This window comes from Schistocerca gregaria, unplaced genomic scaffold, assembly GCF_023897955.1.
Source record: "Schistocerca gregaria isolate iqSchGreg1 unplaced genomic scaffold, iqSchGreg1.2 ptg000726l, whole genome shotgun sequence".
NCBI lineage: Eukaryota > Metazoa > Arthropoda > Insecta > Orthoptera > Acrididae > Schistocerca > Schistocerca gregaria.
In genome coordinates, this window is record NW_026062103.1 from 2,311,967 (window position 1) to 2,321,882 (window position 9,916).

The 9,916-nt window shown below is 38.5% G+C and overlaps 1 long non-coding RNA gene across 1 annotated transcript in view; it reads left to right on the forward strand.

Moving 5' to 3' along the window:
• The window catches only part of LOC126320541 (uncharacterized), a 103,677-nt gene extending 100,926 nt beyond the window's left edge, over positions 1 to 2,751 (forward strand). The window contains exon 3 of the long non-coding RNA XR_007558140.1: positions 2,689 to 2,751. This is a non-coding gene — a long non-coding RNA (uncharacterized LOC126320541). The remainder of the gene's footprint in view (positions 1 to 2,688) is intronic.
• The last annotated feature ends 7,165 nt before the right edge of the window (positions 2,752 to 9,916 follow it).

The following is a 9,916-nucleotide window of genomic DNA, read 5'->3' on the forward strand; positions in this document are numbered from 1 at the left end:
ATAGTCAGCATGAACTAATTCTGTGCAATGGGAACCCCAGAAAAGCAGATGATAAAAGCTCTCAGGTTACAATTGCCTTCCTCATCTTCCAGAAAACACGCTACTTTTGATTTTTGGGTCATGACAAATGTTGACCATCCTGATGAGATCAGTCTCATTGACTGGGTGCACATTTGTCAAACATGGATTTCATGAGCTGGGGACTTGTTAACACGAACAGTCGATTGCTACTCTAAGATCTGGACATACTTTTGCCTACCATCCAATGACACAGTAATGGAACATTGTACGTCATAGTGCATGGGATTTTGATCTTATTGGCTGAACTGTGAACATTGTAGGAGAAAAATAATTTTGAAAATGCACCATTTGTCAATAAGGGTTGAGGGGAGTGAAACAATCATTACTGAGTAACTGCTATGGAATATGCTGTACTGGGGCAAGCAGGGTTCTGTTTGGGTGGGCCCCAAATAGGCTTGTGATTATCTCACTGTATAAATTTCCAGAGGGTTATTGGTTGACCCTACCACCCCATCAGCAAACAAACATTTAACGGTAAAAATGTGATAGTAACACAGTATCAGGAGAATTATTAAATAATGTTGCACTAGATACAGAACACAGATTTGAACCGTTGCCTCATGACTCACACACATGAATGTATCTTCTTCTGCTTCTACACAATGAGCACTGATCCAAAGGAATTGCTGAAGAAATGGTCTTGGATGGTTATTGATTCATTCAAGAGACATACTTGAGGTATAGGGACTTCTGAAATTAAGTTACGCAACAGGCACGGCACCCTTTCAGAAGAGTGGGCATGTTACCAATTTCCTGAGAGACAATTCTGCTGCAGTACGGACAACAGGTTCATCACATTGTGGGAGTGAAATGGCACTCCAAAGATGAGGTACAAGGAACATTAAGTTTCTTGTTAGCCAAACATATAAATTGCACACAAATTCGCCATGAAATTCTTGCAATGTAGCATCCAGCCGTAGTGAAACAGTGCCAACAATTTGATGAAGACCATTCAGTCTTTCCAGCAAGCTCAGTGGATATTTGACAGGAAAGAGATTTTCCATCAAAGAGGAAATTCACACAGCAATCCTCAAATTTTTCCATGACTGAGGCACACGTTTATATTTTCAAGAAACTGAACAGTTTGTGGGATGTTACAATTGTTGTTTACAGGTTTTAGTGACTGTAGTGAAAAGTAGTATCTGCATCACTTTGAATTGTATTGCAGCATACAGTAAAAGTTACTCAGTCTGCCATAGTAACAGGTAACTTTCTTTCTGAAGTCTCATAGTTTCCTGCTGCTTTCACACCTTTCTTTGACAATCATCAGATGTCAGGTTACTCCTGGATGCATCAGTGAATGGAATCCTACTCTGCTGACTGAGTACCCATTCTGTGTTTTCCCATACCCTACTCCACAGACCAATGCTTTGGGGGAGGGATGCTAGTGCTATCTGAGGCCACATTGATAATGTGGAGACTTGGATTCTGTCTTGACCATAGTTGCCTGATATCCCAGATATCTGGTTGGAAACCCAACTCCCAACTGTACTTTGTTGGGATAGATAAAATTCCTGGTTACATAAAAATGGACAACATTATATAAAATAAAGTGGTCTTCACTTCAAATTGCTCATTACCAATTTCTAATGAGGGGCAGTCTTGTATGAGTTACTGACTTAAACTCCTCCTTTTATTAACAGCGCTAAGTGGCCATACTTGACTAAATAGCCATTGTTTTCGAATAGTGCATCAGAGGTCAATCATGACAGTGCTTTGTAATTCTCTGCTGAAAAAATTGAATAGGGTTGTGCAGTTTCCTTCCCCTGTGGCAGCCTTAGTCGTCGTGATGATCTGATCAAAACATTCGAAAGAGAAATTGTGACAAAGGAAGCTGGGATAATTTTTTAATTTTTACTTCCCCCTTGTTTTGAAATATGCCTCCTTCAAATTTGTTTCTTCACTTTCAACTAATTACCATTAACATATGTGAATTGTAATCTGCATTTTCATAAAAGAGAAAGGCAGCCCCCTCAGGTTGAATTTTGTCTGTGTAATTGATTTTCTAATTTATATTGAGTATTCCTAGTTAGTATCTTTTATTATAGGGCAAAATCAGTCATTTTTATGTAACTTTAATTCCGATGTTGACTTATAAACAAATATAAATGGGAAGTTGTGCACTGGCCATACATAACTGTGTATTATTGGGAGGATGTGAAAAGTGAAAGTAGAAGACTGTGAAACGCAAGTGTGCATCTGTCGGCTACATCATTTACAGTAGACAGTACTGCACACCCCTATGTTTTCAGCCAGTATGTAGACACCGAGGACAACAAAGGAACAAAGTAGGCAAACCACAACAAAATGGCAGTTTACTTGCAGCACAGTCTAAACTATGTTGAAAAATGATTTGACTTTGAAGAAAGTGTCTACAGGACTTTCAAACCATTTTCACTGACAGTGAAACAGAGCTCAGTTTCAGAATATCTAGAAGTTATTTCTTGCAGATGGGGATTTGATGTTTGAAGAATGTGTGCAGTTAAAGAACTTTCTCAAGGATGAAGAGAAGAACTTTTCAAGCTGAAATCTGATTAGTGGAAGGAATTTTTTTTCATTGTTATGAAAACTATGACAACTTCTTAAAACTTTTCCGTTTTGTTTCAGATGATGGTGAACACTTGGTGAGCTGAGAGGAACCTTTTCCCAGCAGCAACATTAGAAGCTGAAATAATAATAATAATGAAGATGGTTTAGTGATTTACATGTCTCCAGTTTTATTGAGGAAGAAGAGAAGATTCTATGAAGGAGATTGAAAAGTGAGCAAAAATCTCAATAAGGTAAAAAAAAAAAACATTGAATTGTAGCCTGTGTGTGTTTAGTCTTGGTTTTTTAAAAAATATCCCGATTTAGTTCAGAAAAAACTTGGTGACTGGTCTGTACTAATACAGCTGCCTTCTAAATGGGCAGTGCACAGCTCTTTTGCATTTTCTTGTGGGTGCCTATTAGCCACAACTCTTATGCTCTAAACAGGTTGTTGACTCCAGGCTACCACTGGAAGATGGTTTGTCTCACAGTAGTGGTTCTTTGTTTGAATGATGTCACTGTGGTGTATGACAAATTGACAGGCAACTTATCATGCTGCTATACACTCACAATGTAGATAAGCCTGAAATGATCCTTCAGAGCATGTTTACAGACAACACAGTTGAAGATTTTAATGAATCTGTCTCACAGAGACTTCTGTTCAATAGTAGATTATGATAAATATTCTGGCCAACAAAGTATCTGATTCCATTAAATTTTCAGCTATGTTTTTTCAATAATTGCAAATCTGCTGTTCAAAAATGGAAGCCTTTTGGATTGATATTTTGTTTGAAATTTCTTTCTGTTTCTTTGATGTTTGAGATTATAAATTTCATGTGTTTCACATTTTCAAATTATTTGGTTATGAAAATGCCTCATAGCACTTCTGTATCAAATAGAAACTGTTATAATTTTTCATAACCACTAGAACAGTTCCTGAAGTTAATATTGTAAAAATGTACCTTTGATGCTTTGCACCCGTGAGTTGAGTTGTGCTATCGTTGTTAACTTTCTCAATAGTTTTAGTGAGGTTACTGAATGAGAGTAGTTGTCTTGGACTTGATGTCACATGGAACCAAGTGCAGTTTTATCTGTTGGACTGAGTAATGTGAACTCAGTGTATATCATGAACTGTAATTTGCTTTTATACTTCTGCAACTTTGAAATCAGTGACTCTTTTTAGCCAGTTGCCAAAGCTTTAGAAATGTGGTGTTAGCTGTTGATTACATTTAAAGAATTGGGCTTATCAAAAGCTACAATGTTGTTTCATCAGCAAGTCAAGATATTAACTGAAACTATATGACCTAGAGCCCACATGAATTGTACTTCTAAATATATTTGGATGGTGAGCTGAGCCACAAAATACTTCAAATCATGTCGATGATTGTTGATACTGTTTTCTAGGTTATGCAACAAATGTCATTGGAACTCTATCCTACAGTGTCATATCCCAACATTACACTTCAGACAGTTCTGACAAACAAATGTTACATCGTTTCAATATTTTCTTGTTGTTTGGAGTGAGTAACAGGACTCTTATAAGACACAGGAAGAGAGAAGAAATAAAGCTCTTGATATCAGAGGCAGGAAGGGTCTTGGAAGATAAGTTGAATGGAATGGAAGGGATAAAAATCAGAAATTTTTGACATTCCTACCTGGAATTTCCGTTGGTTGTTTTAAAAATGCTAAAATTCCACCAACCGACATATTGCCCCCTGCCAGTGGTGTGGTGTGATGTGATGCAACATGGAGGGGCAGCTGGTCAGCACACCTCTGTCCTAGGATTTTTTTTACTGTGGAACCACTACTACTCGGTCAAGTACCAGTCACTGTCACCCCCCCCCCCCCCCCCCCCTCCGAGGAAAAATCGCTGGCAGTTAGTCGAATGGCACAGCTAAGGAGGCAGACAGTGGAATGGGTAGTGTGTTAAAGAGCAGTTCTAAGATGAACATAAGACAAGAATAATGGAATGTAGTCAAGTTGAATCAGGAGATGCGGAATGAATAACGAGGGATGATCAGCGAGTTTGCATTTGAAAGCTGTACAAGGAGGGGTGAAAAAGCTTCTACCCTAACAAATAAAGAGTGAAAGAAATTTCATAATATAAATTTATTTGTATATATAATACCTGTGTACACCAATACACTTGGAGGCATGCTCAGATAACTTCTGCAAACCATTCAAAGAAAAGATCTTTGATTTCAATTGCAACAAAGCATCAGTCACTGCATCATCATCATCCTTTGAGGTATTTTTTTTCGGTTTGGGAAAAGGAAAAAGTCTGACACAGTCAGATCTGGAGAATATGGCAGGTGACATGTTCCACATCATTACGAAAGAATCGTGTTCATGATAAATGGAACAACTAATATAACTAACTAACTAGAATGGGAAGTTTTTCATTGTCCATTATACGAGGTTTGTCCGGAAAATACGTATAAAGGTTGAATAATGTCTTTATGTTACAGGTTGCAGTCACCATCAGGTGAGACTACTGCTGTAATCAATCAAATCAATGCTCAGTTCGAGTCAGAGCACTCTGCGTGAAGGTGGGAGTGTGCAGCAGATTGTGTTCTTAAAGACCGTGGATTGACAGAATGATTGCTGACAAGCTGTCAACCCTCAAAACAATTGTTCACAAAAACTTGAAATGAAGAAATTGTACCGAAGCTCTTGACACCAGAACAGAAAGCAAAGAGGGTTGAGTGCTGTAGGGATTGGTTGTAAGCAGAGGAATGAGGTGACTTTCTCAACCGAGTCATCACTGAAGACGTGTCCTGGTATTAGAAATTCGATGTGGAGCTCAAAGCAAGGAATGGAAACTAGCAGGAGAACCGAGAACAAAAGAGTCGCGAAAATCAAGGTCCAATGTGATGACAGTTTTGATTCTTGGAGCATTGTTCACAAGGAATTTGTCCCTCCCAGCCAGAGATTGAACAGAAATTTTTACGTTGAAGTTCTGACATGTCTCGGAGCTCTTGTGGCAAGAGTTCGACCAGAGTTGGATCCTTCATCACAAGAATGCGCCCGCAAACATGTCGCTCGTTGTGCACCAGTTTTTTGGCCCGAAGCTCAATCACCATGACAGACCACCGGATTTAGTCTCGTGTGAGTTCTTCATGTTCCCAAAAATGCGTAATAGTGTGGCATTGGGAGATGTGGAAACGACATGGCAACTAAACAACATCACAGCTGAAGACTTTCAGCAATGTTATCAACAGTGGAAACGGCGTTGGCAGAAGTGTATCACGTCTCAGGGTGAGCACTTTGAAGGAGACCATATTGTAATACCTGAATAATTGTAAAATAAAGTTATTATGCAACTTTTATATGTATTTTTCGGACAAACCTCGCAGATTAGGAAATGAGACACTGAAGATAATAGAAGTGTTTTGTTATTTGGGTAACAAAATAATTGATTTTGGCTGACACAGAGAGGATATAAAATGCAGGCTGGACTGTATATCTGAGAAAGAGGAATATGTTAGGAGTGGATGTAAATGTTACGGAGTCTTTTCTGGAGGTATCTGCGTGAAGTGTAGCCTTGCTCCGAAACGAGATGTGAACAACAAGCAGTTGAAGCTAGAAAAGGATGGTATCTTTTGAAATGTGTTTCTAGGAAGAAATTTTGATGATTTCGTGGATAAAACATAAGGTAAACTCTGTCCATCGGTACTGGCCGACCACCGTGTCATCGTTTACCAATGACGTCCAGCACACCACTATCCTGCCTGTGTCAGTTTTCTTGTCCTCGAGTTCCTCAGTTGGCATCACAAGGGTGAATGTACACTTTCCCAATCCTCTCACCCAGAAAAATCCCTGGCAGTACAGGGAATCTAAACCTGCGTCCTCGCCATGATAGGCAGCAGCAGTGAACACTAAGTTACAGAGGTAGTCAATAAGTGGATAGATGACTACTACTGGCACTCGACACCCTCTGCACTGCACCTAGAGGTGGCTAATGGAATAATTATGCAGTTGCAAATCAAATTACCAGGGACATAGTATTGAAAGAAATTTTCAGCACAACATGAGTAAAAGAAGGAACTGGTTGATAAGACATACGCTGATGCATCAAGGAATCATCAATTTGGTGTTGGTGGGATTTGAGTGAGAGGAGGAAAAACTGTTGAAGGGGAAATACAGTAAGCAGGTTCAAATATATGTAGGCTTGCATAGAGAGCTGCATCAAACCAGTCTTTGGACTGAAGACCACAACAACAAAAACAGTTGGCTGTGTGTACGAATTTTCTGTGGTCAGGAAAGCAATGAGAAATGATTTTCTGATTAAGAAAAGTGCAAACACTATACATTAATGTGGTGTAAAATGTTTCTTGAGCTGTTTATGAAGCCAGAGAAATCTTATATTAGTTCTTTTGGCATGAAAAACCTGTACATGATGATTAAACTACACCTACCCATGGGTTTTATGCAACTTGCAATGCCTACAAATGTCATGGGCAAGATTTTCATTTCTCTCACCCACTACATGCAAATTACTAGTCCTACATAAAAAAATGAACAGGATCTTTTTGTTTGAAATTTAATGTAGTCATTTCTTTTTGGGAGGGGAGGGGATACATTTTTACTAGAAGCCATAGTTTTTTAATTATTTAACAAAAAGTACAAGACAGGCATTCAAATGCCTTTTTTCTTGAATGCCACAGAAAGTGTGGTGTCCAACAAAGTACAAAATGTAATGTAGTTAATTTTGATACAAAAAGGTTCTGTTCATTGTTTTTGCAGGACTAACAGTGAGCATGTAGGGAGGAGAGAAGATTAAAATCATGGGTGTGGTTCTTGAAGATGTTGCAGGTTCCATAAAACTTTATGGCAGGGGCAGCTGAATAACCCTGTGTATGATCCACAAGATTCAACAACATGCTGATCAAACCTCATGGTCAAACATGGCTGCTGATAGAAAATAGGTGGTTCATATTGGCTTGAGTATCCCCATTATGTGACTGCTGTAAAGAAGAGGATGTGGGGTGTTCTCCATCAGCTTTTATACCCACACTGGTATGCCAAAAGGCATTAAAATATACAAGGCATGCCAGAAAAGTAAGTACTATTGTGGGAAAGGACTCATGAAAACATTTCTTCAGACCGTAACAGCCACCACTGTTCAGACATTTGTCATAGCAGTAATCCAACTTTTCTATGCCCTTTTCATAGAAAGATAATACCAGTTAAGACCTCCAATACTGATCACACTTGCTTACATCATCATAGGTGTTCAAGCACCTTCATCCTGACTGATGATGAAGTAAAAGTGGTAGTCCGAAGATGTGAGATCAGCACTGATTGGCAGGTGGTCTCACTGTTCCCAAGTGAATTGTTTAGTAAGGATTTCAGTGCCACCAGCAGAAATGAAGCATCATAATGATTCGATTGAGAGTTTTGCATCTTTTGTTTTGAATAGTGTGATGGAGTTCTCTCGGTGTTTTGCAGTATCATACCGCTTTCATGGTTTCAGCTCTGAGAAGGAACTCAACAAGCAGAATGCCTTGTTGGTCGCAGAATCCATTTCACCTGACTTTTTGCACTTGCAACTTCATTATGATTTCTTTTTTGGGGGTGGTGGAGGATTGTCGGACTGTCAGTTCCTTCACCCCATAGATTGTTGATTTTATTTTGGAGTGTCATGAAGACCCCAAGTTTCATCACCAGTCACGATTCTATTTAAGAACTCATCTTCCTTATCACTGTATTCAGTGCTGAAATGTCAAAACTCTGCCAAGGTACATAATTTTGTAAGCATTTTTCAAACGCAATTCACAAAAATTTAAGCAATTTATGACTGAGTCATGCAAAACAGTTTTTGAAATACATTCTTATTGTGAACCATGTGTTTTCTCACCCATACCATCAGTGACAACAGAAGGCTGTCCAACACATGCTTCGTCATGAGTGTTTCTTCAACTGTCTCATCCACTTTCTCACCGTAAATGTCTACAAGTTGATGAATTTCAGCTGGCTTAATGTTCTGTGTGTTGGAACTAAACATAACAGAGCACACTTCACAGTCACTGGGCTCAGAGGTTGTCCTAAAGATTTTGACTGATCACTAACAAATATAAATACCACAAAATTGAGCTGCAGTGTCAAGACAATGAACCAGAGAAATGTGTGAACCTACAACACAAGTGCTGCAGTGGCAGTAGAATGATTTGGCAATTACTTTCAGGATGCACCTCATACTTAGGACTTCAATGGAAGTGCCTGTCACCTTTTAATGTAAATTTTTGCTTATGATGGAAACTATGTTTAAGCTGTGTGTGTGGCAAGGGGGGTAATTAACAGTTGAACTATCTTTGTTTTGTTTATCTCTCTCTAGTCATGACAGGTAATGTGAATCAAGGACAAAGGTACTTTCTGAGTTACCTTAGTCAAGCTCCAACCCTTCTGTCCTCTACAGCTACTTGCTTTTATCCTGAGGTTGTTACTCTCTGGTCAGCAGGTGCTCCTAAAAAAGTTGCATACATTGTGTACAAAAATCTACATTTACAAAGAATTTGTGGGGTCAGAGATGTTAGTAATGCTCAAGATATGGTGTGACTATTGGTATAGGGGCAATTCAGAAAATATCATCTGTCTACATTATGGCACAACTGGAATATGCTTGCTCAAATAGTGACAATGCATCCAGCTGAACTGGTAATCAGTGCTTCATATACCAACATCGTCTCCCCCTATAAAAAAAGAAATTTAGAGGCAGTCACATAAAAAAAAGCTTCTTTTCCTCTCCTAAACACTCGAAAATTGTGTGTATGTAGTTTGTTTTCATATACAGGGTGTATTAAAAGAGCTGTCACCATTACCTACACTGCTTGCATGGTGTTAATTTGCATACAGATTTCTGGTTGTTCCACTGGAAAGCTTACCAAGACATTTACAGCATAAAACTGATACCTGCTTGTATTTTAAAAAATGTACACAGCTCAAAGGTAGTGCAACTGCAGCTCTGTAGAATTACCATGCCTTTCATGCAGTACAACATTTTTAACCTCTGGGATTTGCTATGAAGTAATTACTCGATGCCATACGAAAAAACAAAACAGCCTCACTGCTAATATTTCTCACATACGTAATAGGTGATGGGAACAATGAAACCAACAAAATTAAGAAGACCATTAGCATTTTTTTAAAATTCATCTATCTTTTACAGTAAATTTCAACCATAAATGTTTTGTAGGCACATTACAACATTAACAAACACTGCATTATAAATATAATTTGGGACTTCAGTGTGCAACTATATACATGACCATTTTTATTACTTAAGGGTTAATTTTATTAGGTTAAGAAA